This window comes from Apteryx mantelli, chromosome 3 (assembly GCF_036417845.1).
Source record: "Apteryx mantelli isolate bAptMan1 chromosome 3, bAptMan1.hap1, whole genome shotgun sequence".
In the NCBI taxonomy this organism is placed as follows: Eukaryota; Metazoa; Chordata; class Aves; order Apterygiformes; family Apterygidae; genus Apteryx; species Apteryx mantelli.
This window is the reverse complement of record NC_089980.1, coordinates 77,753,883-77,780,201: the sequence shown is the minus strand read 5'-3', so window position 1 is coordinate 77,780,201 and position 26,319 is coordinate 77,753,883.

The following is a 26,319-nucleotide window of genomic DNA, read 5'->3' as shown; positions in this document are numbered from 1 at the left end:
ACACGAGAAAAAGAAGAAGATATGTCCTATTAATTGCTGTTTCAATTAACAGTCTTCCTCATTTCACATGAGACAAGTTATAAAAACAAATAATTAACTCATAATAAATACTGAACTTTCAAAAAAGCACTTCAAGTCTGGGACTGCTCTTTTCCACCTCTGTAGCTTAATGATTTTTAAAATCTCCTAAAATAGAAACTGTACCTAACATAGCCAGGCTCTAATACAAGCTTTTGCAATATGATTTACTATGGAAATATTGTTGGTAGCATCCAACGGTCAGTCCCCTTACAAATGTCTTGTGTTCGTGTGTCTATGTCTTTGTCTTCTGCTTGTGTTCCTTGGTGTTGTGCTTCAGAGCTGTTCTATCTGCTGCCATCTCCTTTGTCTGTTGTTATCAAGAATCATTCATTAGTTTTAATTTTTTTGTACACTGTTCTGCTTTCACATGGTGTACAATCTTTATTTACGAAGAGATTTTACATAAAGTATATATGTGAAAACATCTCACCTTGCTGAGGACATAATTTAGTATTTTTTGCAATAATTTCCTTAGCTTATCAATTCCCATTCAGTGAGCAAGCTTTTGTCCCCCTGAAACTAATCAGAACTTTATGACTGAGCTCAGTGGGAACTTACTGTTGACCTAAATAGACACAGAATCATCCTCTGTAAAGGATAATTAGTCAAGGTAAGTGTACGAGACCAAGCACTACTACGTGATTTCTTCTACCAAGTGTGAGTAGTGTGTTTCAGTGTATTTGTTTCTAATATTCAGAAAGGACATTATTTTAGAATCATTGCGTAGGACAGGATCTGATTACAATAACTGTTTGGGCTGCCCAATGTACTATTTTACTGACACAGTATAATCATGCCACAAACTATTGTTAGAAACTTGTTAAATACAGTCCTCTACATTCAAATATCTTTTTCTTATGACATATTAGCATAATATTTATTCACTTAACTGTGGCAAAACCTTAAAATCCGATTCACAGACCAGGCCTCACTGGTTAAGCATTTTACATGGAATAAAAACATGATAGCTGACCCAAACACCTTATCAATTACATGGATGTTGCACAGGAGAAACTCATGGGAGAAAAAGGGACAAGGCTGATCAAAGGCATTTTTCCCAGCACACCAGATGCCTAACTATTCTTAACAGAATAACTTATTTTTCTGTTTCCTTGGTGTTAACTGATTTTTAACCATTTCCATTCTCACATATATGAAAAAAAATATGACTGTGTGGCTAATCAGGAGCCTACTAAAAATGTTTAATCAGAGCTCATGAATTATAGTGTTTCAAGAGTACTTCAGACAATTTCATATTTATGAATTCTCCTTTCTATTTTACTGTTTTCTGGGTTCATTATTATATTGCAGGTCACTTGCTAGTGGTGGCATAGAATAAGCATACTATAATGTCTAATTGTGGCTGTTCGTGCCTGACTGGCTTGGTTTGATATATCCATGATCTATCTATCATAATTTTGTGATGTGAGGCACAGAAGTATTATGCAACGTTGCTAGAGTCAGGCTGCATGTTAACGTTCGCTAAACATGACTGAGCACCCTTCCCTCACCTGTCCCGAGTTAAAATGGAATTGAGCTCGCTGATGTGCATTGGTTTCAGGGAACACCTTTTGCTTGTTTGTTCTTTCAGACGCTGCCACTCTTTACCACTCCAGCAATGCTCAGTGAAATACCTATCCTTTTATCTAGCTTTGATAAGTGGAAACTTATGCTAGCTGACATTCATTTGGCACTATAACATTCAGTTTCTTAGCCCACTGCATTTACTGAGGCCCCTTTGCAGCCACATCTCCAATAATTTTACCTCTCGCATAAAAGCAAATAGAAGGTTGGCTGCACTTCTTACAATCTACTCTAATTTTATTGACCTCTTTCATTCAACACTACAGTAACCAAATTCTGCCTTCAGTCAGGCCACTGTGTCTGCCCCCACCACACATTTGCTAAATTTTCAGATATGCACATCACGTTTTCTCCCTTCACGTTCATCCAGCGTGAGGAGAGCCTCCTATAAGTTTCATAAACTTGTTAGCCTCTTTACGTCCTTTCTCACGATACCTACAAAACACTTGGCAATCATCAGGCTGCTGACGGTTTAAGAATATAATTTTACCATTTTAGAGTATTCCCCTATCTGTCTGCATTTATTTGCAGTTTCCAAATTCACATAAGGCAGGAATCTCTTTTTTTCTTTTTTTTTTTTCCCCACCCAATGCTTACACAGCAAGTAGAACCATGAAGCTCTGGTTCAAAAAAAGCAGTAATATGCTGCTAAGCAAATAACTACTATTCAGAGGAAGACAAGAGGAGAGAGGCAGAGATAAGGAACTGGCAGAGATTTCTTCTTCTGAACTTCTTCCCCATTCGCCTAGGGAAGGAATAAGAGCATAAAACTGCATGCATTTATTAAATTAGAGCTGTGATTTCAATTAGGCCTGTGCAACTGAACCTACATGTAATTGCTTGCAATCAAACAATGTAAAGAACTGTACAAAAGTGCATTTTCTGTTCAGGTATGTGAGTTCATACATAAAGTGTTCAAATGGATATATTCATATGCAAGACCAGCATTTACTTGCATAAATACCTGACTCATAATCTATTTTACAAAGTACAAAAATTTAGGGTAAAATTTTTCAAGTAAACAGTTCTTGAGGCCTCTGAATAGGTCACCAGATGCTTGCAGAATAGGTTAAACAGTTTAAACAGTTAAACATCCTATTGGTAAAACTTGGTTCAAAAGTTGGCAAAACTACTTGCCTCTGCAATCTATGCTGAATTATCGTTATTTTAATAATTGTTGCAAACTACATATAGACTGCAGATCTCCTAGGAATCAAGTCTTGAACTATAAAAAAAAAATCAAAAGTTATAGTGAAATTGATTGCCCTTCTTTCCAATTGCTCCTATGGCTAACTTGGAAAAATATCTAGCTAACTACGTCAGTTCCCAGAGCTAATGTGCCTTATGTGAAAATGTCACACAAAACCCATCATCGCTGTCACAAACTGAATTTCTGGCTCAATAGATGCTCCCTCTATTAAGCATACGTTTTCTTTATATTTTAAGTCTTTTGAGGCACATTAAGCATTCACATACGCCAGACTAATTTTGATCACAAAATGCCAGCGGAACATCACTGTGCAGTCCTTTCCTTGTTTTCTGTCTGCTAGGTGCAAAAATGTTTGTATTTCTATGCCAAATTCTAATGGAATAGATGATACCGGGGGAAAGGGGCTTAGTAACGTAGCAGCTGTATTGGAAAAGAAAAAATCGTAATTTGCCTAACGCAGGCCGCTACGATGGTGCTACGCAAGTGCTGCAGGCACACAGGAGTTTTCAGGAAATCAAGTGACAGCGCATATTTTCGCTGCAGCGCAGCGCGGCGCCGAGCGGGCAGCGACAGAGCGGGACGGCGGCGGCCGCGCGCACCCGCTGCGCGCTCCCACGCGCGGCGTCCGCCCCCGTCAGCAGCGCGCCGCGGGGCCCGCGCCCGCCCTTACCTCAGGTGCAGGTAGTGCACCAGCCTCGCCACCACCGTCACCATCCTCCCGCCGCGCCAGGGCACCCGCGGCGAGGCGGGCGAGGACCCCGGGGCGGGGGCGAGGCCTCCTCCGCGGCTGCTCCTCCCTGCCTGCCGCCCTTGTGCCCGCAGGGCGGCAGCGGCGCCCTCGGCCCCGAGGCGAGCGCTGACCCGCCCGCGCCGCTCCGCGGAGGCGCCGCCGAGGCGGGAGACCCGCCCGGCCGAGGGCGGAGCCGCCGCCGCCCTCCCGCGGGGCCCGGCCGCGCTTCGACCCCTGCCCCGGCGGTGCCCGCCGCGTTTGGGGCGCATCTCTGTTGCGGGGAGCCCCCCCTTCCCCGGGGTGTCCCCCCCCCCCCCGGGAGCCGCGTCCCCCTCCGCCCTGTGCCCCCGGGGGCGGCGGCCGTTGGGTCCTGCTGGGCTCGGGGGCAGGCCAAGCCCCGCGGCGGCGGCCGTTGGCGCGTGGGGGCCGCAGGCCGCGGTGGGAATGGCCCACGCCGGTGGGGAGCCGTCACCGCTCCTGTGGGTGGCACAAGTGAAGCCGGCATCGCACCCGCGCTTCGCGGGGGCTGTCGAGCTGGCAAGAGTCCGGCCAAGAGCGGCGAGGGCGGCTCCAGGGCGGGAGAGCTGCTGCGCCGGGCGAGATCGCAGCCGTCAACCGGCTTGGCCGCCGTGGTGCGGTGGTTTGGCGGTGGCGCGAAGCGCCTGCACAGGAAGACCGGCGATGGCAAAGAGGGCTTTCATCTGCCAAAGACGGAGCAAGAGCCAAAGGACTGATGCAGAAGCTAGGCAAATTCAGACTGGGAACAGTAAAACATGTCTTTCTTACAACAATAAGGGTAATGAAACACTGAAACAATTCACATAAGGCAGTAACAGATTTTGTATCTCTTTAAATTTTAGATCAACAGTGGATGCCTTCCTAATTTAAATCATATGTAACTTATCTTTATATGTGTATAACTGGGGTTATTGAGAGCATTCAGTGGTCTTTATTACACTGAAGATCAGACCTGGTGATTACAGAGCAGGTGATCAAAATGGTAACTGCAGGTTCTCAAATCTATAAACTTTACTTGGTTCCTGCTGCTCTCCAAGTTAAGCATATCCCTTCAGCCTTACTCTCCCCTTCTTCTGCATCCATCCTAGGCGCTGAACCAGACAACTATCTTGAGAAAGTAGCGCGTGCCGGTGTAGTTCAAAGATGATCATAATGCGCATGTTAAGTAGTAAAAGGGAAGGTTGCAAACAACTACATGTTCCATATTTTCTGACTCAGAATGTTTGACTTAGAATAATGACTTATTCTAATGAAGCATTTCACTGTGTTGGTAACATTCAAATTACAGATATTCTAGAAACAGAGAAGCCTCAGAACATAAAATGTTACTAGTTCACCTGAAAGTAGTTTGGGACCATGGAGAGCTTAGAAATAAGTAGTCCCACAAAGACAAAACTGAAGTATTTGACATAAATTAGAAGACTGTACCTGCAAGTTGTTATTCACTCACAGTGCCCTTTTGAAGTAAAGTGGCTACTGTAAATTGCACTGCAATTTTGCTAGGAAGAACTAGTCTCAATAAGCAATAAGAATTTTAGCTCAGTTTGTGGTTTGTTGTGGTCTATAATCTCTTTTGTCTGTGCCTTTTTGACAATATCACACTTGAGAGAAAAGAGTATTTAGTCTATGTTCATAAATCGGAATATAAAGATTCTGTAAACATGTAAGAGTTCATGTAGATACAGTTATAATAGTTTCTTTTAATGGCTAATATTGTTGTTTGTAATATTTTTGGCCAATCCTGTATGCTTTATATCCCAGATCCTCAAGCTTGTTCTTTTCATTTATGTCACATTTTACTCTCTCTAATTCTTTCTATGCTTTCTGTATTTCTCAGTCTGTGAGAAAATATGTGCCCTTCATTATGCTAACTTCATTTGCTCTCATACTCTTTGCTGCTCTAAACTGCTCTAAACAATTCTTGTCCATCTGTGGAGCAAAGGTGGAGTTTCTCCTCTAGCAGGTCTAACGTAGCAGGTCTAACAAGGTCTTCTTTTTTCTACTCAGTCATCTTCCTTTTCATCTTCATATTTGTTCTTAAAATTTACCATTTCTCACTAGCTAATATTTACTTGCTAATCTGGGCTGCTATTTATTCACATAATAAATTTGTTCTACAAAAATCTTTAAAAATTACGAAGTAGATGTCATCTAACAAATCTATTATTATAAACTAAAGTACTTGTTCATAATACAGAAGAACATATGAATTGTCTTATTAGACTAAAAATTGATTTGACTTACTCAAAATTTTTGATTTTTTTTTCCCTGTAGAAATTTAAACATTGCATGAAACAAAAATCTGGAAAATCTGCTTTACAATTTCTAAATGGACTTATCAAAATGTTTTATTCTGGTACGGTCTGGTGGTTTTGTTTCATTGCATTGTTTGACTTTTTTTTTTTTTACATTATGTTTTGGTGTAATTGGCGGTAATTTGGTGTAATCAACAGGATAACATATGTGTTTTGATAATGTTCTGTCAACAAATCTCAACAAAAAGAATGTTTTTCCTTGAAACATTTAGGTTTTGTGCAATCAGCTTTTTCTGGCAGAAAGCTATCCATCAGAAAGTTTTTACTCATTCTAAGAACTGAAAATTTAGCCCACTATTTTCACCATGCTAGTGATAAAAGCAAACCTTTTCAGAATAAGGTACTTGGTCACAAATAGTGGACAAATGAGGAAAAAGCTGCTGGAAAGGGGAAATTAATTCTTAATCCTATTAGTTAATAGATGGCTTATTCCCTACTGTATCATTGTATGTTCTTTTTTTTTTTTTTTACAGTATTTGATTGATTTAATATAATTGTATGTTTTCACATTCTTACATTTTCAGCATGCAGTCTTCCCTGTGGTGTATACAAATTGGCAAACTATCACTAAAGTCAGGAGTAGTGTAGTTAAAACAGAAGAAGATCAGTGTAATTGGTGTAATTATTGGTAAAGAATTTGAGAATGAGCCACTGTCTTTTGAAGTCACAGCTTTGGCTGCACAGGATAGCCTCAGGAAAGGATTCGAATAGGCTCCACGGAGTGAAGAGTGAAGAGGTACAGTCCATATAAATATATTCTTCATCAAAATATCCTGTAGTATCGTCGGAAGAGTTCACTGTCTCTAAAATGGATCATGTGATTAAGTGTCAGGAGAATATATGAGCTATCAAATGTCTTGAGCATATCATGTTCTAATACATGAAGGAATCCAGTTCCGGCTAGAGAATTGTGTTCATAATTTAACACAATCTGTAGACAGAACTCTAGAGACTGGGCAAAAGAAGAGTCCAGTGACACACCGAGTTGTGTTCTGTAGCTTGAAACAATGTGCATTTAGAGGCTTGTGGTCTGTAGCAACAGTTTTCATTATGAGCTCTAGCATTTATGTGAGATTTAGTCTCAATATTTTTGAAATATACAGATTTTTTTGATGGAGAAAGCAGATTTGAGAACAGAAGCACATGACAAATTAATAATATTAGCAAGTTTCTCACTGCAACCTCAGAAAGAACAATTATGGTTGCAATCAAATCATGGATCTATGGCATTTCTACTGATGGCAGGAGATACATAATCTAGTAAAGGTAGCAACAGTTAAATGGCAAGTTTTTTAATCTGTTCATACATTGGTCAGTATCATGGACAATATTTATGCATATTCAGTCATATGTTAAATGTATGTTAGATGCATTTTATAATTTGCTTTCCTTAATTAATTTCCTTAATTATTTCACATTTTAAAAGGAGATTACTATTCTAAAGATATGCGCCTTTCTAATATTCTCACCAGCTCTGCATGTGTTTTAGTTAAGAATATGTGGAACAATATATTTCCTGTACTGTTTCTATACAAACTATGATTGTTTGAAATGTGTTAGTCTGTCGTTTCTTTGTTGGTTGTTAGTTGTTATTTTTGTCTTATTTACCTCCAAAGCCAACCAGAATCAATATGAAAAGGACACTCTTAACGCTTACCCATAACATTTATTTTCATAGAAAAAGGTACTTTGCATTAAAAAAAAGTGCAGCTTCAAGGTAACAGCAAGACATCAATTTTCTGTGTTAGAAATTAACATAATGTTTTACATAATGATCCTCTTTGCTGATCATTAAAATAACATAGTTACCTCGGCAACTGGAACATTTTGCAAATGTTATCTAGTGATGCATAACATATTCTAAAAATATATACAACAATATAAGGTATGAAACATCATTGTTTGGGGAAAAATTTAAATATTTTTTCAATTAAAATACCTTCTTATCTAAGCAGATTTTTATGAGAAAATTTCGGTTTCATCCAACTTTCAGTTTTTAATCAAAACTGATTTTATTTGCTCAAAACCTGAAGACCTCATATTGTTTCATTTCCTGACGATAGAAAACAGTAGTTGGTTTTCAATTGCAGCTTGAATTTTTCTTTAAATGTTTCCCTGGAAAATGGTTGGGAAATAGAATGTATTTCTAAATCAAGGTTAATGATTGCATGCTTAAAAACCTTCTGGAAAATGGGGCACACCAAATATTTGACTAATGAATTAGATCTAGAGAGTTCACTGCTTTAAATCTGAATATAACCATTATCATTACAGCTCTCTCATCCTCTTCATGTTGGTACTCTTATGAGTCTAACCTAGATAACTGAAATGTAATGTAACTGAAATGAACAGTCATCAAGACTCTTGACCTTTTTTCTTTTTTCAAGGAAAACTCATTTAACCATGTTCACAGTTCGTTTTGGCTGCCTTCAAGCTAGTTTTTCTGTGTAAATGATTTACTGATTTTTTTTTCCAGGACCTAGTTACCAACACAGCATCTCCCGTCAGAGAGGAAGATAGCTCCCAGCTAGGTAAGTTGGTTCATATCCTACAAACTCTTTTTCATTCTTCCTGGAACACATTCTTCCATCTGCCTTTGCCACTTGCTGGCTGCCCTTCCTTCTCTTGGGACTGTACTAAGGAATACTCCCCTGTATTCGCTACAAGTTACAGTGAAGTGGTGTTAAAACAACTCCTTAGAATTCAGCTTAATTTTAAATGCTAGATGCAAATTAATACAAGTGATTTCCTTTTGAATTTGCCTTTTTAATTTAACTGATATTTGCAATTTTTGCATTTACTACCATTTGAGATATCAAACACACCAATCTTATTCATCCTTCTTAAAGGTACATCTCTGTTCGGGTCCCCATCCCAACTCAAGGTTTCCAAAGTGAATCAAATCATACTTTTTCTATGTATTTTGAAAGCTGCTGATGTAGATTTAATTTCAGTGCAAAGGTATCCAAAGACTGCTATGAAAGTGGTAAGTCTTTATATAGTTGAGCATTTTTCCATCCCCCACATTTTATTTAAACACTTCTCCTTTTGCAGCTGAAAACCTGGTGACAAGTTAGCTCAGAAAGAGGGTCTGGGTACATTTGAATGGGCCTTGGATACAATATTCCTCCAGTAGAGATAATGGATCTTTGCTATGGGAAGCAGGGATGGACCTATGCTTGCAAACCATTTTGAAAAACAACAGAAAGTGTCTCACATTAGGATTTCTTTTCATTGGAAAACATGAAACAATGAAGTCTAGGCGGTGAATATCTTTGACTTAGGAGAGTGGCAGCAAGAGACTGAAAGTACCTCTGCATATTTCTCACAGGCTGCAGTTTCCATCACTGTGCTTGTATTTGATTGCAACTGTTTCTAGAAGCAGATAACCTTAAAAGATTGGGACCAGGGCCTTTCCTCAGGTTCTGGTTGTCCATCATTCGGGTCCTAGTATTGCATCCCAGATCCCCAGTCCAAGTCAATGCCAGCTACAGCTGCATGTCAGGATGACATCCATACTTACATCTTTCCCACCTTTTATCCTTGTTTGTTAGCAGAGGAAACCCAAGCATATGAGCAGGAAGACAACTGCAAGGTAGTCATTTGGCCCCCTGAATTGGAGAATTGATGGGGTAGGGTTTAAGTCAGTCACTTAGCCTGCCTGCCCTACAACACAGCTATAATTATCCAGGTGTGTCTGAAGAGGGACTCGCCATTCTAAGAGGATCCATATTCTTTTTCCTGAGCAGAGGAGAGGCTGGGACACAGGGCTGTGTCTTAAAATCATAGTCTAGCACTAAAAGGTTTAAAGCCAATAATAAAGGTATTAATTACATCATCAAATTTTATAGCCATTGCTAAGACCTTTATCCTCTCTGACATCTAATGAAAGAGTGCATGCTGTCTGGGGCTGCGATTAGCTCACAGAAAGGAGAGATTAGAGTATTAGCCATTACTGGGCGGATGGATCATTACATGGGATCTTGAGCCAAGAAATATTCTAAGTAAGGTTCATTTGGAAGATACAAAATATTTAAATAAAGCTTTAAATACCTGTGGAGATTAACAAGGACCTAACTTTATGGTGTGGCAGCATACATACCAGACAGTGGAATGAAGAATGCGTAGGGCATTCACATCTTTCCTCTGTTTAACAAACCTCACTTGGTCAGGATGGCTATTTCCAGACAAGAGTCTGTGGACCACAGAAATCCTGTGCATAAATATCCAGTTAGGGGACTGCAAACTCAGGTGACTCATCTGCTTGTTGCTGTTTATCTAGTATTATTCATACTGTTTTCCATATTTATTGGTGCAGCAGTTGTTGGTATTTTTAGCAGTACAGAAATAACAAGTACTGTAGGTTTTTTGTTTTGCTTGCTTTTTTAAATTTGGATACAAAGCTAAAGTCTTAAATATTGGAGCTGGAAATGTTGGTCTAGCAGTTTAAAGAGGTGGACAAATGATGGGTTTAGTCTGAATAACCTGTTCTTTACTTCACTAGGAAATTATAAGTATTTAAGTTTATATTTTCAGGAAAATTCCAACTAAAAATTGTTACATTGTCTGTACTGCATCGTTTGATATTTGGCTGTTTTTTTACATGGTTGAGTCAGTTTGTTGGTTGCAGAACACATTTCTGAAGTGATTTGCACTTTGACATTACATTGAAGGTAGCGCCGCTAGTATAGGGATCTATACTTAGAGTCTTCAAAAAATGTATTTCACTCACATTCTTTATTGTGAGTAAGACACTACACCATTTGGAAAAAGAATGAACACAGAGCCATTTAGAGAGAGTGCTGAATTGAGAACTATAATCTGCCCCAGTAAATGGCTGGATATGATGAAAGGGAATGCAGGTCTCTGAAAAGAAGGTTTAAAATGACTCTAAATATGGTATTGTTATGGTATGACATTTGTGTACTGTTCCATTGATTTCTATACCTAATGTTTGCAACTTCTAAATTTCTGCCTGTCAGAGCTGAAGTGGGTAAATATCTGCCTGTAATAAAGGTTTTCTAGACCCTCTATGCTCCCAGTGATACCTGTGCAAACTCGTGACTGCTAAACTGTGTCAAAAGGGATTAGATAATTTAACACCGAACCCACACCAACTCGTCTAGGCAGTATTCCTATACCTGCTTGAGTCAGAAAGCAAACAATTCTGAAAGTCCTGGTCTGGGACTGCAGGCATAAAGTTGCAAATTACAGAGATCACCTTTCCCTGAATCATATATACATGTGCGGGCTTAGATAAAAACATAGCAGGACCAAGAAAAATAGATCATGACGTATAACTTGCACTCAAGTTGTGTGCTTCCAGCATGACAGATTCAGTCTGCAGGTGTTTTTCTTCTTTCACTGGTCTTGTCTGTCCCTGTCTTCTCCTTTCCTGCTTTCACTGTTCCTTTCTTCAAACACGCTTTTTTATGTCCCAGTTGTTACTTCCCCATTTGCTTTTTACCTTCAGTAGTGGTCTTTCCTTGTAGTCTTTGGCAATTCTGTTGTGAAACATACAGAATGTTCTTCTTTGCCTCCTGCAGCTCTTCTTTCCCACTTGTGTCTTGACTATTGCCAATTGATCACATCCAGCTTGCTCAAGTGGATCACTTATTGTTCCAGAAATAGGCAGGTTTATAATTTTGAAAGGTACCATTTGGGTGTATTACATAGAAATCAGTCAGCACTGGATATTACCTCTTAGGCCTTCTAACCAAGTAAAGCCCATGTAGATATGGCTTAAATTGCTTACATGATGTAAATGTATTTGTATAATATGAAATTTGGCCACACTTTAAACATTATTTTTAATATTTGTCATTGATGCTCAACATAAAAGTAAGGGAAAAGATGAAAAAACAGAAATAATGCTGAAACTGTCACATCATTTCTTATCTGAAAGTTTGCGTTAAAAGTCTAATGACTTTTTATCAGAATGACTAAGGTTTTTCATCCTCCACAGAGTTCTTACTGTGATTGTTTTTCTAGCACTGGCCTAGTTGTACATGCTTTAGAGAAATCCTGGGGATAAAGAACACTTCATATTAGTTTAAAAGTATTTCTTACTGCTGATTTAAGATTGTAAATAGACAACAAAAGTTAAAAATGTCAGGACTGGACAACAGAACTATTGCAAGCTGCAGCTAGGCTGACACCCTTAGTATAAAAGCCTGTCATTTCCAAAATAGAAACTTGTTCCACCTATGGATTAACTTTGTATCTAATCCACTAATGTTCTGTGCCACATGGCACACTACCCACACACAAATTACATATGGACTAATAGATACATGAATTAACTTTAAACGGTATTTATTTCCCATGCATTTTTAACATAGTTCTGAACTGAAACAAATCCGGAAGAAATATGCAAACATCTTTCAAACACATAATATCAGTCAATTATTTGCACGCTAATATTTATGGAGATACAAATCCAGCAAACTAAAAATTGTCCATGGTTCAATCCAATGATCAGTGCGGGTCAGTTAATTGATTCTGCAGAATTGCCTCTGTTGACTTCAGTAGACAATGTATTATACTTCATTTGCTTTTATTGAACTTAAAGTCTCAGTCTATTCAATGTTTTTGATTTACATGCCCAATTTGTCTCTAAAATTACTTATCTAACATTCATGAGAGACAAACTCATACTTTAAGGAGTCTTCTGAAATGCGCTTCTCACTGTGTATTTTAAGTATTGGAACTTACATGAAATTATAAAAAGTTGCAATTAATTTTGAAATCTTTGATTAGATCAATAGGAGACAGATTCTTCAGAGGCATTATCTGTTGAGTAAGAATAAGGCAAATCCAATGTTTAGCACTCTTGTGCAAACATCAATCCAGTCTTGCTCTTCCACACAAACTACAGCTGAAATCCAATCGCTAGCATTGTATTTAAGATGAAATTGCTGTCTAGCAATTTTGCTATTTATTATAGTTAAATAGATAAAGAGGCGCTTCAAGTCACTAGTGTGTGTGTGCGTGTGTTTTTAATTACCACAATCTATAGACTAGCTCTTTGGGATTGACCATATGCAGCTGGGGGAGAAAGAAAGGGATATGTGAAAAAGTGTCTGTAAGCAACATTTGCACTTCCTCATTCTGGCACAGTCAGATCATAAATGGATCATTAATGAACATTAGAATAGCCTGAAGCTATTGTAGCAAAAAACTTGTCTGTACCATCCCTGGAAGCTGGGGGAATCAACCAAACATTGCTGATTGTTAGTCTGCCTGCTCTTGTCTTAGGCATCTTCTAGGTTGGGAGCTTTAAGATGGAGAGACATAGAGAGCTACACAGTATTCAAGGATTCTTCTTTGCTGGGGGTTGCTAGTAAAAACTGCTTTAAAGCTACAGTGATTTATACCAGCTAGGGTGACTTTAAAGTTTCTTTTTGCAGCCCTTGTGAGAGACCAGATTCCAGCTAAAGTTACAGTCAGCAGCTCATAAAGTACAATAGTTAAAAAGCACTCTGAAATCACTAACTTCAAACCTGTTTTTTCTCTTCCTTTTAGGTTTTTGCAAGAGTGCTGCATCATTGCTCTTGTCCTTATGGCTTACTTGTTTTTAAGAAACAGACAGTATATGTAGTTATTTGCTTAATGGAAAATGTACATGCAAACAGCTAAAAGTGATTACATTGATTTTATAAGCAAATGTAAGCTACAAAAGGTCCAGTAAGCTAAATATTACTCTTACAGTTAGACAGTGGCTTGCTTTGTTTCAATTATGTTGTTAATTAAATCATAGAAATGATATAAATATAAATGCAAGTTCAAATTGTGCTTTTTCAAAAATCATCAAGAACCGGGTAAATGAAGTTGTCTTTGAACAAACAGTATGCCAAAATCTGTCCTCCACAAATCATTGAAATTACGCCAGATCCTGAAAGGAAATACATGACTGTTCTGTATTAAGTTATATAGTGGAATACAAATGTTATGGTAATTTAAGCAGTACTTCTTTTCTATGAAACTTTAAGCAGTACTTCTTTTTATCTTTGATTTTTAAAAAGTAGCCTGTCTCCTTATACTTTTTGCCCCAGCCTTTAGCCAGTTATGAAAGTATAGGTTCCAATTCATGCAAAACCACTTTCAGGACAGGGAATTTGTTTGCCTGTCTCCATCATTTAGGAATTTACTACAGCTGGCAATCCTTGTTATTCGCCATAAAAGAAAGAATGACATCATTTTCTCCTTTAACTATTTCCCAAGATAATATATTCCAGCACAGGGACATACTTTTAATTTTACAGAAAATTAAACATTCAAAAGTATAGGTTTGCCATTCACTCAAAAGGATATATGATGGCTAGGATTTATCTCATCTGTCATAGATGGCTGCATATAATGTTGACACAAATTGCCTCTGAAGGTGCCTATTTCTCTCCATTGATTATAAAGGGTACCGAGGATGACTGGTTTGGACAACTGTCTTTTTGATACCTGAATTAGGTGAGACAGATAGTTTGATTAGGCAGGACTTAAATGTGGCTTATTTCAACTACATAAGCAAATCTGCTTTTTGTTAGGAAAATTAACATGAGTAAATTGAGTACATTCTGGTCCTAAAATAGAAGAATGATTAAGGCAAGTCAAATGTTAGCCCTGACTTACTGGCCTGTGCCCTTAAAAGAAGGATAACTCAAAAGCATATATTTCTTCTTTAAATATTGACAATTCTCAAAGTATTGAGACTAGAGACTAATTTTATACATAGTCTAACAATTTAAATTTTAAAGAATTTGATTATACCTAATGCCAGCCACCAATGTAACATCAGAGGGAATTCAGACATAACTGGAAGGAGAGGAAAAGAACTGTTAAGTTTTTAAACATTAAGAAGGAATATATGCAAACATTACATTACATTGTAAAATATCTACTTGGTTATACTTTATAAATTATGTACTTTATGTTTACTGAAATTACAAACTCATATTTAGGTCCTGAGCTTTCATAAGAAATTGTGCTCTTTACTGTCTCTGGCATAACTTCTCATGGGAACTGGGGAATCCCTTTCTACCTAAACTGCTAAAACAGAAATGGACAAAGCATTAAAAAAGAAAGATGAATTATTATGTAGTAGGGAGGTAGCCCTAATTTGTTAGTGGTGTCTTTCCTATTCCTGAATTCTAGAATAAGATTACTAATGTTACTCTTATAGGAGAAAAAGATCCCCACACAGCTCTGGCAGGAATAGGGTTAAAATATATTTCCTAATCAGCCATAGCAGCATTCTGTTAAACAGCATGAGAGGAGGGGGAAGGTTACCAGGTGCTGACAAAAACTGATGATGAGATTTGTTTACAGCAGCCAAAAAATTTTTTTTCTCCTTTGGGCAAAGGGGAAGAGTTTCAGAAAAAAAGTACTTCAATAGATAAAATGCTTTATTTTCCTCAATGAGGTTTAGTTGGAGTGATCTAACTTAAACAGTTTGAATGGGCTTTGCTGAAGCAAGTCTCATTTTTACTCCGAACTACAGCTGAGGTATTATGAGTGGGCATTAAAGTGTCAGGACATGGACAACTATTAATTTCTTGTTTTAGAGAAGAACATGCCTCTCAAATGTTGAAGTTGTATCTAGGCTGGATCTTTTAGACATTTACTGTCTTATTACAAACTAAAACTCTTAAATTTTTATAAGAAAATTATATTTTTTTAATTCTACAACAGAGTAGTGTTTTACATGGCAGAATTTAAACATGTGCATGAGTCAAATGGATGAAAAATTGAGATACATTAAGTTTATTTGAGAAAAATGGTAAGGTTAGTCCAGTAATATAGTAGATGAATTATAGGTGATTGGTCTCTTTAATTTACAGTACTGTACATATATTTAGCAGTAAACCTACTTACCAACTGAAGTTATGATGATATGAATAATAGTAACTGTTACAGCATAATCCCAAACCCACTCTTCCACAACCAGGGCAAACAGCAGACCACAGATGAAGAAAGTTATTTCCAATGATATTAGAAGAACTGTAAATGAAAATAGGGTATTCATACCAAGCACAGATTCATGATGCTTATTCTCATATTCAGAAGTAATGGCAATAGGAAGTTAAAATCTCTTGAGGTAAAGTAGGTTATTTTTGACAAGATCAAATATTGCACTAACGTTTTCATTATAAAGCTGGTTTCTAATTTTACTGCAGAAATCTGCATGGGTTGTATCCTGATTTGTTTATAGCTTTAAAATATTCCATATTTTATGCAAAAACATGAAGATTACCAGGATGATGCCCAGTGCTATATATATAACCTAGAGGAGAAATGTCATGGAAATTTTACATAAGAGCCTGTCCATGCTCTTTGCATATGACATTAAACAGGCATGGCTGATCAAACCTAGATCAGTTTTTTTTCTTCCAAAATGTAATTGTGTGGTTAAGGGGTTATGTCCAAAAAAAATTTATCATGTTCTCCCTGCCCTTTTCATTGCATCATATGTATTTATATATGTATGTATGTATGTATGTATGTGTCTATTCTGGAAGGAGAGGGGGATGAGGAAACGATGTAAAGGAGTGAGTGCAGAAAAGACATGCATGGAGAAATGGAGCAGAGAACCTACAAGGAGAGCTTATGTCATCCATATGGATATCGTTATGTAAAAAAGAAGTCTGGCTTTTCTCAGCGCTGATAGCATAGCTAGCACAACTGCTGTACTGTCACTGTCATGTGCCTGACATTTAGCCACTATCTCTGTGTTATGTTAAACCATGAATGGGGACTACCTGCAAAGTGATAATACCTAAATTACACTTCCAGAAGAGACTATGACTATGTATAAGGTATCTGGTCAACCAAGTTCCTCCTCTTAGCGATGAAAGAGCCCATTTCTATCCCCACTACCGCACCGTCTCTGGAACATAATGATCCCTACTGTGCCATCAGCCTGTAATGACAGCCTCCCACTGATGCTGGGCATAATTCTGGAAAAGTTATGGCACAGTCAAGCCATGCCTCCTAGTGAAAACAGTCTAGAAAGGCATAGAGCAGCTAAACTGGGAAGGGTGAGGAACCTCATCGGGGTGTTTTATGAGGTGTATTCTTTGACAATGCGATAGACTGGTGCTTAGCTTTCAGCTTGTTTCCTTGCTAGTATGGATAATGGAATCAAACACTTTTAGGGTAAAGTTTGGTTATTTGGTCAAAAGTATTATACTATGTGGCTACCTGAGATAGCAGGGGCCTGAATGGAAGACACATAAGGTCCATTCTGTCTATAGTCCTGAATTCTTGTGATCAACAGCTTATATAACAGACCATAATTATGCCTTTGTAATTCATAGAATTTTCAATACAAATACATTTTGTTCTTCTTTTTAAAATAGAGGCATATAAAAGTTGCACACTGAATTATTTATTTTTCTACTGTTGCAGTAACATAATACCTAAGATTACCTCAGCTGAGAGTAGAGAGAACATTATTATTTTTTCACTGTATTTAATTTATACATCTGGCAGCAGTTTGTGCATTTAAAAGTTATTTTCTTTATAGAGTCAGTTAGTTAGTTCCCACTGTTCTTTATGTGGATCTTTCACCCAGCAGTTTGAAAAAAAATTTTAAAAAAAGAAACAGATAACTGTAAAACCACAGGAGGTTAGGAAATCAGAAGACACTTTAAAAAATGTAATGCTTGACAATGCATTTAATTAATTTTTTTAGTTTACTAGCTTTTGTGATGATAATATCCCTTTAAATTTTGCCAATAATTTTATAATTTAGTGAGTATGCTTAGTGTAGACAGATGGTCTACAATCTTTTCTACAAAATTGGGCCAGTAACAGAACCTCAATTCTGACCTGAGACTTCCATTTTTATGTTGAGGTCATCTTTTAAAGACATAATTCTATTTTTCACAGGCATGAATGAGACCCTTGAGTAAGCTAATTCTCATTTGCAGCGTATTGTAGAGATCTTACTTCTATCTTGGTGTCCACTGACTTTAAACAAACTTTTTCTAGTTCTGTATTTTATCTCTGAAAAGAGATGACTAGAATTGCAAACCAATTTTCTCATTTATTAACTGTTTTAAAATTTTGATGAGGTACATCAAAATGTGATTTTGATTTAGACTGAAAGTGGCCGTGGCAGTTTTGCGTTGTCTTAAGAACAATGTTATACTGCAATAGTGATCTAAGGGGAGCATAATTACTGTAATTCCATTATTAACTAAATATACTTGCACCTGCAAATATGGGTCCTACACCTGCAAATTTTTGTGTGCATCCTGCAAGATTCCATGCTGTATTTCCACTGAGATCAATGAAATTGAGCTGACTTTGATTGCATTTGAAGTCTTGATGTTTTACAGGACTTCTTGTCCATGTTTATCAAAAATAGGTTTAAAATGGAAAAATGAAGACTGAGATGATGAAATATTCAAAAAAAAATATATTAATTCGGAAACAAATTTATGAAAAGCAGCCCTGCATAAAAGGAGTTATAGAATATAGGGAACTGGGTACAATTTTTCACTGTATTAGGATGGCAAGCAGAAATTAAAGACTGCATATAGTGAAGCATTATATCAAAGCCAAAAAAGCCAGTGTTTGTTTCTTTGACTGGTGATACCATATTTGCAACTGGAATGAATTTAAGACAAAATAAGTAAGAACCGGTAGGACTGATTTCTGAAGAACAGTAAAAGGAATCACATATGTGTAAGTTGGTTACATGGACCAAGGTAGGGGAAATAACAATTGGATATTCATAACAAAAAAGGAAGAGGAAATATTTGGAGAACAATTAAAACTAATGGAAGGAAACAAGAAAAAACAATGTTTCAAAAATCATTTCTGTTTTGCAAAGTTTTAAAGAGATCTGATCTTTTTATTTATTTACTATTATTCAAGAATTCTTATCAAAATCCATTACTGAGTAGTTCCGTGCCCTCATCATGGTTGGGAATTTTGAGGATAAAGTTGGGTAATATTCTTGACAAATGATTCAAAGTTGCTGAATTTAAAAAAAAGAAAGTAAAGGTATAGAGTAAACTTAAAAAAAATCATCATTTTCAAATAAAACTAGGTTTCCAGCCAGGACTGGAGTAAAAAAGGTAACACTTAAGCCAGTTCTAAAGTGTAATTTCCGTTTTGATTTAGTTTGTTGTATACTGGTAAAAGCTGACCCACCAAACACTAATGAAAAAAAAAGAGCCTTTATTCAAGGATGCAGTGCCTGAAAAGGGCTATAGATGGACAACAACTCAGGCTAGCTCATTTTCATGAGCTGCTCTTGCAATGCTGTGATACACAATAAGCCCTTAAGGCTTTGATTTTTAAGGTGGAAGAATATGAATAGAAATAGGAAGTATTACCCCTAAATGCAGCATTGGGAAGATAAAGTGGCATCCAGTTTGAAGTCTTTTTTAGGTATGTTAAGAAACGAAGATGGTGCAGAGAAGAGCCGCAAAAGAGAGTTGCTGGCTAGAAGTTTCTTTTTTCACTAGCACTACAGCTCTAAAGAGGTCAATCGGTTTAGCTCTGAGGACTGATTTGATTATGATGGATAAGTACCTTCACAGGCAGAAAATACCAGGTACTTAAGGGCTCTTTAACCTATCAGAAAAGCCACAAGAGGTAAATGACTGGAAGCTATAGCTAGACAAATTCAAAAGATAAGTAAAGGACATTTTTAACAGTGAAGGCAATTACCCAATGGAACAAATTACCTTTGGAATTAACAGATTCTTCAAAGCAAGACCAGATGCCTCTCTGGATAAGGCTTCTCTCCAATGTATCTAATGCTCACTTCTGGTCTTGGTTCTTTGAATGGTTGGATGTAGATAATACATTTACAGAACAGTCCTACACTGACAGAAGCTAGCAAACTACTTTTCCGTAATTTTTATATTGCTGATTACTGATAAGTAAATGTGCATCACTACATCCATCTCCCACAACTGCCAGGGGCTTTGGTTTCTATCGCAATAGGAGAGAAATCCATCATGCCTGTACAAATTGATCTTTGTCAATAAGTAAATGTTCATCACAGTCTCCTATTCTGCTTTTCTTTCCCTACACCAAAACAAAGCAAAATAAAAAAACTAAGAATGATTAATCTCTCTTTGACCAGCTTGGTCTGAGGGGTAAATACAGCTTTTCCATTTCTACTTTTTTGTCTTATTCTAAATGAAGATTGGTCAAATAACCCATTTGATTGATTCTTTTCCATACTGTACCCAATGGCCACTTTAATGTTCATTGACTACAATGTCATGTGCAAGTCCAGTAGCCATGATACACTTCCTCCACCCCTCCTCCCCCCTGGCCCGGATGTACATCTAAACATTGCAAGTTTAATCTTTGGCACATTTTTGGTAAGAATCATTTTCTTTCAGTTTTTCCAAACAGATGCACATTTCATGGAACTCTCCTTTATCTGCTGCCCCTCCTTTAAGTCTTATCTACTCTAGATGTAGATTTGTACTGTAATTAAAAAAGATGAGAGGGGACCGAAGTGAAAATAACAGACCTGAAGGAAGGCTGTGAGCTGATGGCCTGCTGACCTTTAATTACAGTAGGTGAATTCCTGGCCTCCCTTGAAGTCAGTGACAAACTTTCATTAACTTCAAAGGACCAAGATTTTTCCCCTTGTACCCAGAATATTCTTAGGCCCTGTCTTAGGGATGTAGTGATGTATTAGCTATAACATACTTCGCTTAGTCAAGTAAGCTAAAGAAATGCATGCAACCCAGTGCTAAAAATATGCTGGTAAAAGAACAACATGAAAATTAAAAACCTTTGAAATTTTTCCGGTTGTATTCTACTTCATTTTCATTTGACCTTTCCCCTGAAATTTAAATGTATATTTTTTAAAATTTCAAAATACATTTAATTCTCCCTTCTTTTTCCTTTTTAACCCCTCAAAGATTTCAGTGTGAAAAACACAAGTTAAAAACTACAGGGTAATCTATTATATATTAAAATAAAGGAAGAATTTTAGGACTACACTGTTGTCCTCAAATTTAGGATTTTATTAGACACTTCTAAGGATTCAATCTCATAAATGGAACTACATTATATAGTTTGAAATCCTTTATATAAGATGTACTCTGCAGTACTTAACTACCAGCACTATAGTAAGAGGTGCCTTTTTATTTCATTATTTAGGAAGAGAACATAGAAGAATATTTTGTAAGAATGAATGCAACTGCTTTTTCAAGATCCACAGGAGCTGTCTAATACGCTAAATACTATCCAGTGACATACAGTGCTATACAAACTCAATTCCCTTTACCCTGGTTTCAGCAGTTTTGACCTTGAGAGCCATGGACACATGATGAGTAAAGGAAGTGATGTTGCTATATTCCTAATGCCAGTATCAGCAAGAAGAAGCAGCTGTTTTTCACCCCAAAAGTACCCTTATAGGTGAGTTTAGGACAGAGAGAGGCAAGTTTATTGGATTAAACTGAACTGAGACAGAAGCCTTCTGCAAGCCAACTGTAAGCTGCTGAAGACAAAATAGAAAATCCTACCAGCTCATTAAATGTTCATACTTGGGTTAACTACAGTCAGGCAAAGCATATCAATAATATAACTTGACCATTTAGAGACTATGAATAATATTTTCTGCCTTCCACTAACATAATCTGTGCAAGTATCATTAGTTTTTTATGTCTTTTTAATTGTACAAAATTAATGTTATCTGCTTTAAAACATAGTCTGTGCTCAGCAAACAAGAGTTTTGGCTCATGGATTGGATAATTCCAGATTGTAAATATTGTCAGGGAAATTAGTGGTAGTATTGTGTAAAATTCCTTCTTGTACAGAATGCTAGCACAAAAATTTGTGCATCAGTTAAGACCTATTCTGAGGGCTGTCTACCCCAAAATATCAGCTGAAAATAACCATGACCTAAAATTAATTCACATAAACTTTTTCAGTAACTACAAGTAGCAAGATAATTAGTAATGAATTGCATTAATCTAAGACCTTTGTTAAGCTTAGCAACAGTTTGCATTCACTAATTTGTTCACAAAGAGTCAATTTAACCAAAGTTAGAGGCCAGAACTAAAGTCACCACGTCTGACTGAAATGTAATGTAAACTGTAGGCATGGATTTATTGGAGAGACTAAGAGGTTCGTCCCATTTCTATTGCAAAGCTGTAAATTTTAAATATGCTAAGAAAAAGGATAATGCTTCTGTAGTATCCTTGCTTCCAGTATGAAAGCAACAGAATTGTGATAACAGGGATCAGGAGCAAATCAAAACTGGGAGGGGCGGAAACTGTGTGTGATCCAAAATACTGACTACATCACTTAGTAGTGAATGTTAGTGGAAGAGGTGTTGTGTTGCTGGTAGCAAAATATTGAGATAATGGAATAACCACTTTTGGTATCTCTTATTTTCTCTCTTTGAATTCTTCTCCACTAATTCAGCTATAGAATATATGACAACCACTGTTCAGCAGCAGAAGGCAGAAGACCTGTTTTAATTCACATTAAAATAAATGATCTATTTTGGTTTCAGCTAGCCCTAATTTTAAATATAGACTGTTTTCTGAAGCATTAGGCTACAGATTGTAAGGATATGAGGCAAAACTCCATTACTTTTGAACCCATAGAATGTGTGCTGTTCTGCTTTATGGAAACACCCAGGAAACAGTTACATTGGTAATATATAGATACCTTAACCTCACATGTTTGAGAATGGTTAATAAATACCTTTATTTGGGATGCAGCTGTACCTATGCATGTTCTTCATATCGTTATGTATATACAAGACTTAATAAATGGTGACAAAAGCACAGCTGCAGACAATTACATAAAAACAACTGGAATGGAGAACAGCCACAGAGGCCTTTGAAAGTGGAATTAAGGGCATTTGTATAGGGCAATATCTCTTTTAAGTAACTGATGTCCCATAATGGCACTTAGCACTACCCAGACACTAGCCAGTTCATATCTGCTGCCTGAACCAAAACAAAAAGTCAATTTGTAATAACGAACTATGAGAAATTTTAATGAAAGCTTCATGCTTAGTTTGCTACCTAAACTTATTACTTATGGGCTTTTTTTAGAATGTTCCCATTTAAGCCCACAATTTATGATGTAGTCTAATGGCATTACAAAAATAATTAATAATAATTTGTAGAACGATATTACATGAATATCTGTCATGGAAGATACTACATGATTTGTGTTGCTGTTATGCTGATTGTGTGCTCTCCAGCACACTATGCCCTAAGATAACCCCAGAGCCCCACATTTGTTAAGTAATTCTAAAAGACTTAAAAGACATAAAATCAGGGAAATGATTAAAACTCAAAATATATTGGTTCATTATCCTGGAATCTTTAAGAAAATAAAAAGATCAGCCGAATGGATGCAGTCTACATTCTGTGATGATAAATTCTTAGTTCACTGAAGGGTGATGACATCAAAACATGTGTACTCTGTCTCCATCTGCTGATAGGGAGGAACTATACTTAAATAGTGTACTAGCACAGAAGGGCTTGGAAAAAAAAATATTAGCCAATATTTTTGTTCTTTAACTACAGTGACTGTAAGCCTCTGTCAATGAAGTGGAGAGAACTTGATGAAAATGCATTTTTTTCAAAGAAAAAAGCATTACATTTTATTTGACTCTAGAATGCGTTATAACTTTAGCAAGTATAGCCTAACTGTAGCCTATGAAAGACACAGCCCATACATATTTTGATGCTGATCCTACATGCATTGTATATCCTTAATATGACAGCTTGGCTCTCATATAGGAGGAGACAGAATTCTGGTATGTCTGGCCTGTACCTCCATGAGAATTAAAGCAAGGAGGTTTTTTCCATCTTTAACCTGCATTGCAGGTGGATATATTTTAAGGGACTGGAAATCTGAGAATTAAGTGGAAGCAGGAATGTTCTTTTGATGAATCGATCTGCTAGTGCCAAGTTTTGTTGGATTGCTCTTAACAATTTGCTTTTGCCTCATTCCTGATAATATCATATAAAAGAGCTTTCAATATAATGGATTAAATAAGAGGTAAATTTTCTGAACTTTCAGCTCCTGAAAAGTTGTCTCCTTGGATTTTGATGTAAAAACTCATGAACTCTAAAATGTTCATGGTATTAAAAGAATTAAATTTAGCTCAAAAATGTTATCATTCTTTATCATTTGCAAATGGCATATGAATTGGATTCTTTTAGAGATAATTAACCCCAATAAGCTATTTGTATCTAAGGAGTTGGCTTAATTAATAGCAAAACCAGTAAACAACATCTTTTGTTTTGTTAACTGGCACTGCTGGTTTTGTGAACAATTTAAATGTAGAGCCTGAAAGTATTGGCAGAGGAACCAATTTAATAGGCTTTATTTATTTAAACATAGAAATTAATTTTATTGTTTGTGAATGGTGTGGGATTAATAGAACTGGAAATTAAGTCTTCTGTTTATCCAGAGAAAAGATATAACACAATTGCAGTAATGTAAACTTTCCACCCTGGCCTTACTATATGTCTAAAAACCAAGTTTAATTATCTGTATTTAAAAAATCAATATTTGGCCTTTCTGCTGAGAAGCCTAATGCACTAATTAGCACAAGCCCAAATTTTGAAGATATTCTGGCAACTCTGCTGGTGTTAGTGGGAATTTTTCATGACTGCAATAAAGCACTGAAAAAAATCTTTAAGTTTAGGCCCACAAAAACTGAGGAGTGGATTGCCAAATTGTTGCTACCAAACCTGTTTTTCTGTCATTTGAAAGAGTTTTTAAAAAAACAAAATCTAGCTGAGAGGACATAATGGGTGATTTTGGAATGGTCGAACAGTTTATGGGATTCTATTTTGTAACTGATTCAAGTATTAATTTTATGTTTATACATGTGCCCAGACACCTCTGAAGTAGACAAAGCTTTAAAGCAAACAAAATCAATATAAAGCCTTGAACATAAAGACGAAAAGTTCAAATCCATTCTGGGCTGGAAGAAATCCTCTGCAGTTGTCTCATGTTAAGTGAAAGCTGCTACCACGGGATAACAATATACTATGTGTATACTAGTAAAATAAGTGCTGGGAATGCTCCTGGGCCAAATGACATGAAATGATTAGTGTCTATTCTACAAAATTCTCTTAATCTCCAAAACAGGGTGGCCGCATGCAAACGGCCTATTAGGAATAATCTCTGGACTGTGCTAGCTCCTGTATCAGGCCTAAAAATTGTTTGAAATAGTGCTAGTTGGCATGGACAAGAATCTTTCTAGCAACTATTCTGTGGCTTAATTCTACATACAATCCCATTTCTGTGCCCAAGAATGTTCCCAGGCACTGCTGAATTTATTGGGATAGATGTAGCTGTAGAGTCTATATGAAATGACCTAAGGTCTCATCTTCGTTCGTAGCATGCAGGTGTCCCCAGCACAGTAGTACCTTGCACTAATTAACCACCTCTTCCTGGCACTCTCAGAAGAGATATCAGAATTTATTGGGCATGGAAGCTGAACTCCTTTCTCATTCCTAGAAGTGTATCTTCTGATTAAAGGGCTGATTCAAGCACTGGCAAGGTAATAGAAAGAAATTTGCACTGCCAATACCTATCATAAACGTGTTAATATAGTGCTGGGCGACTGCTGGAGGGAAGACTTTTTGGAAAGAATGCCAGGTGAGTTCCGTATTAACATGTTTCCCTTTGCTCTCCTAAGTGGGAATCTAAATAAACTGACCTAAGTTCTTTTAAATTGTGTTCTTAGGATTATGGAGAAGGTTATTGTGCATATGTTTTGTCCTGTTCATGTAGTATGCTTTTGCTGTTTATAGGTATTTAAGGAAAGTGATTGTTTTAAAAACAGCAAGACTGTGAGCAAAAGATGCCTCTGTAGAGGAGGCAGGATAAAGTATGTCTTTTCTTATTAGCTTGAAAAGTGTTACAATTAATGATTTTTGTTATTTATATTCTTTAGTTTGAACTCATTGTTTTAATGTGAGAAAATATAGAAATTATAAAACTGAACTGATATAGAATAAACCCCATCCAGGATGAATTCTCATCTACAAAGTTTTTTCATTTACATTTATTTTTTACATTCATAACTGCACTGCCTGTACCTAGAAAACAAAAATATGTGGTGTTGAAACAACAGTGTTATTTACATTCTTGGGTTCAGTGTGTTTGAAAATGATTGTAAAGATGGTGCAGGGACATTGTCCATTTTCCAGAGAAAAACCTCCTCCATTGACAAGTAAAGAGATATTTTTCCCAACTTTTCACTCCGAAAGCAATTTGGAAATTTAAAGTCAAGTACTGCAATACAACAGAGGGTGTCTGCTCTCAGTTACACCTGTTGCACTCCATTATCTTCTGTTCTGCCCTAATTACATGTATACAAACTCAGTCACTTGACCTTGTTGACCCTGTCATTAGAACTT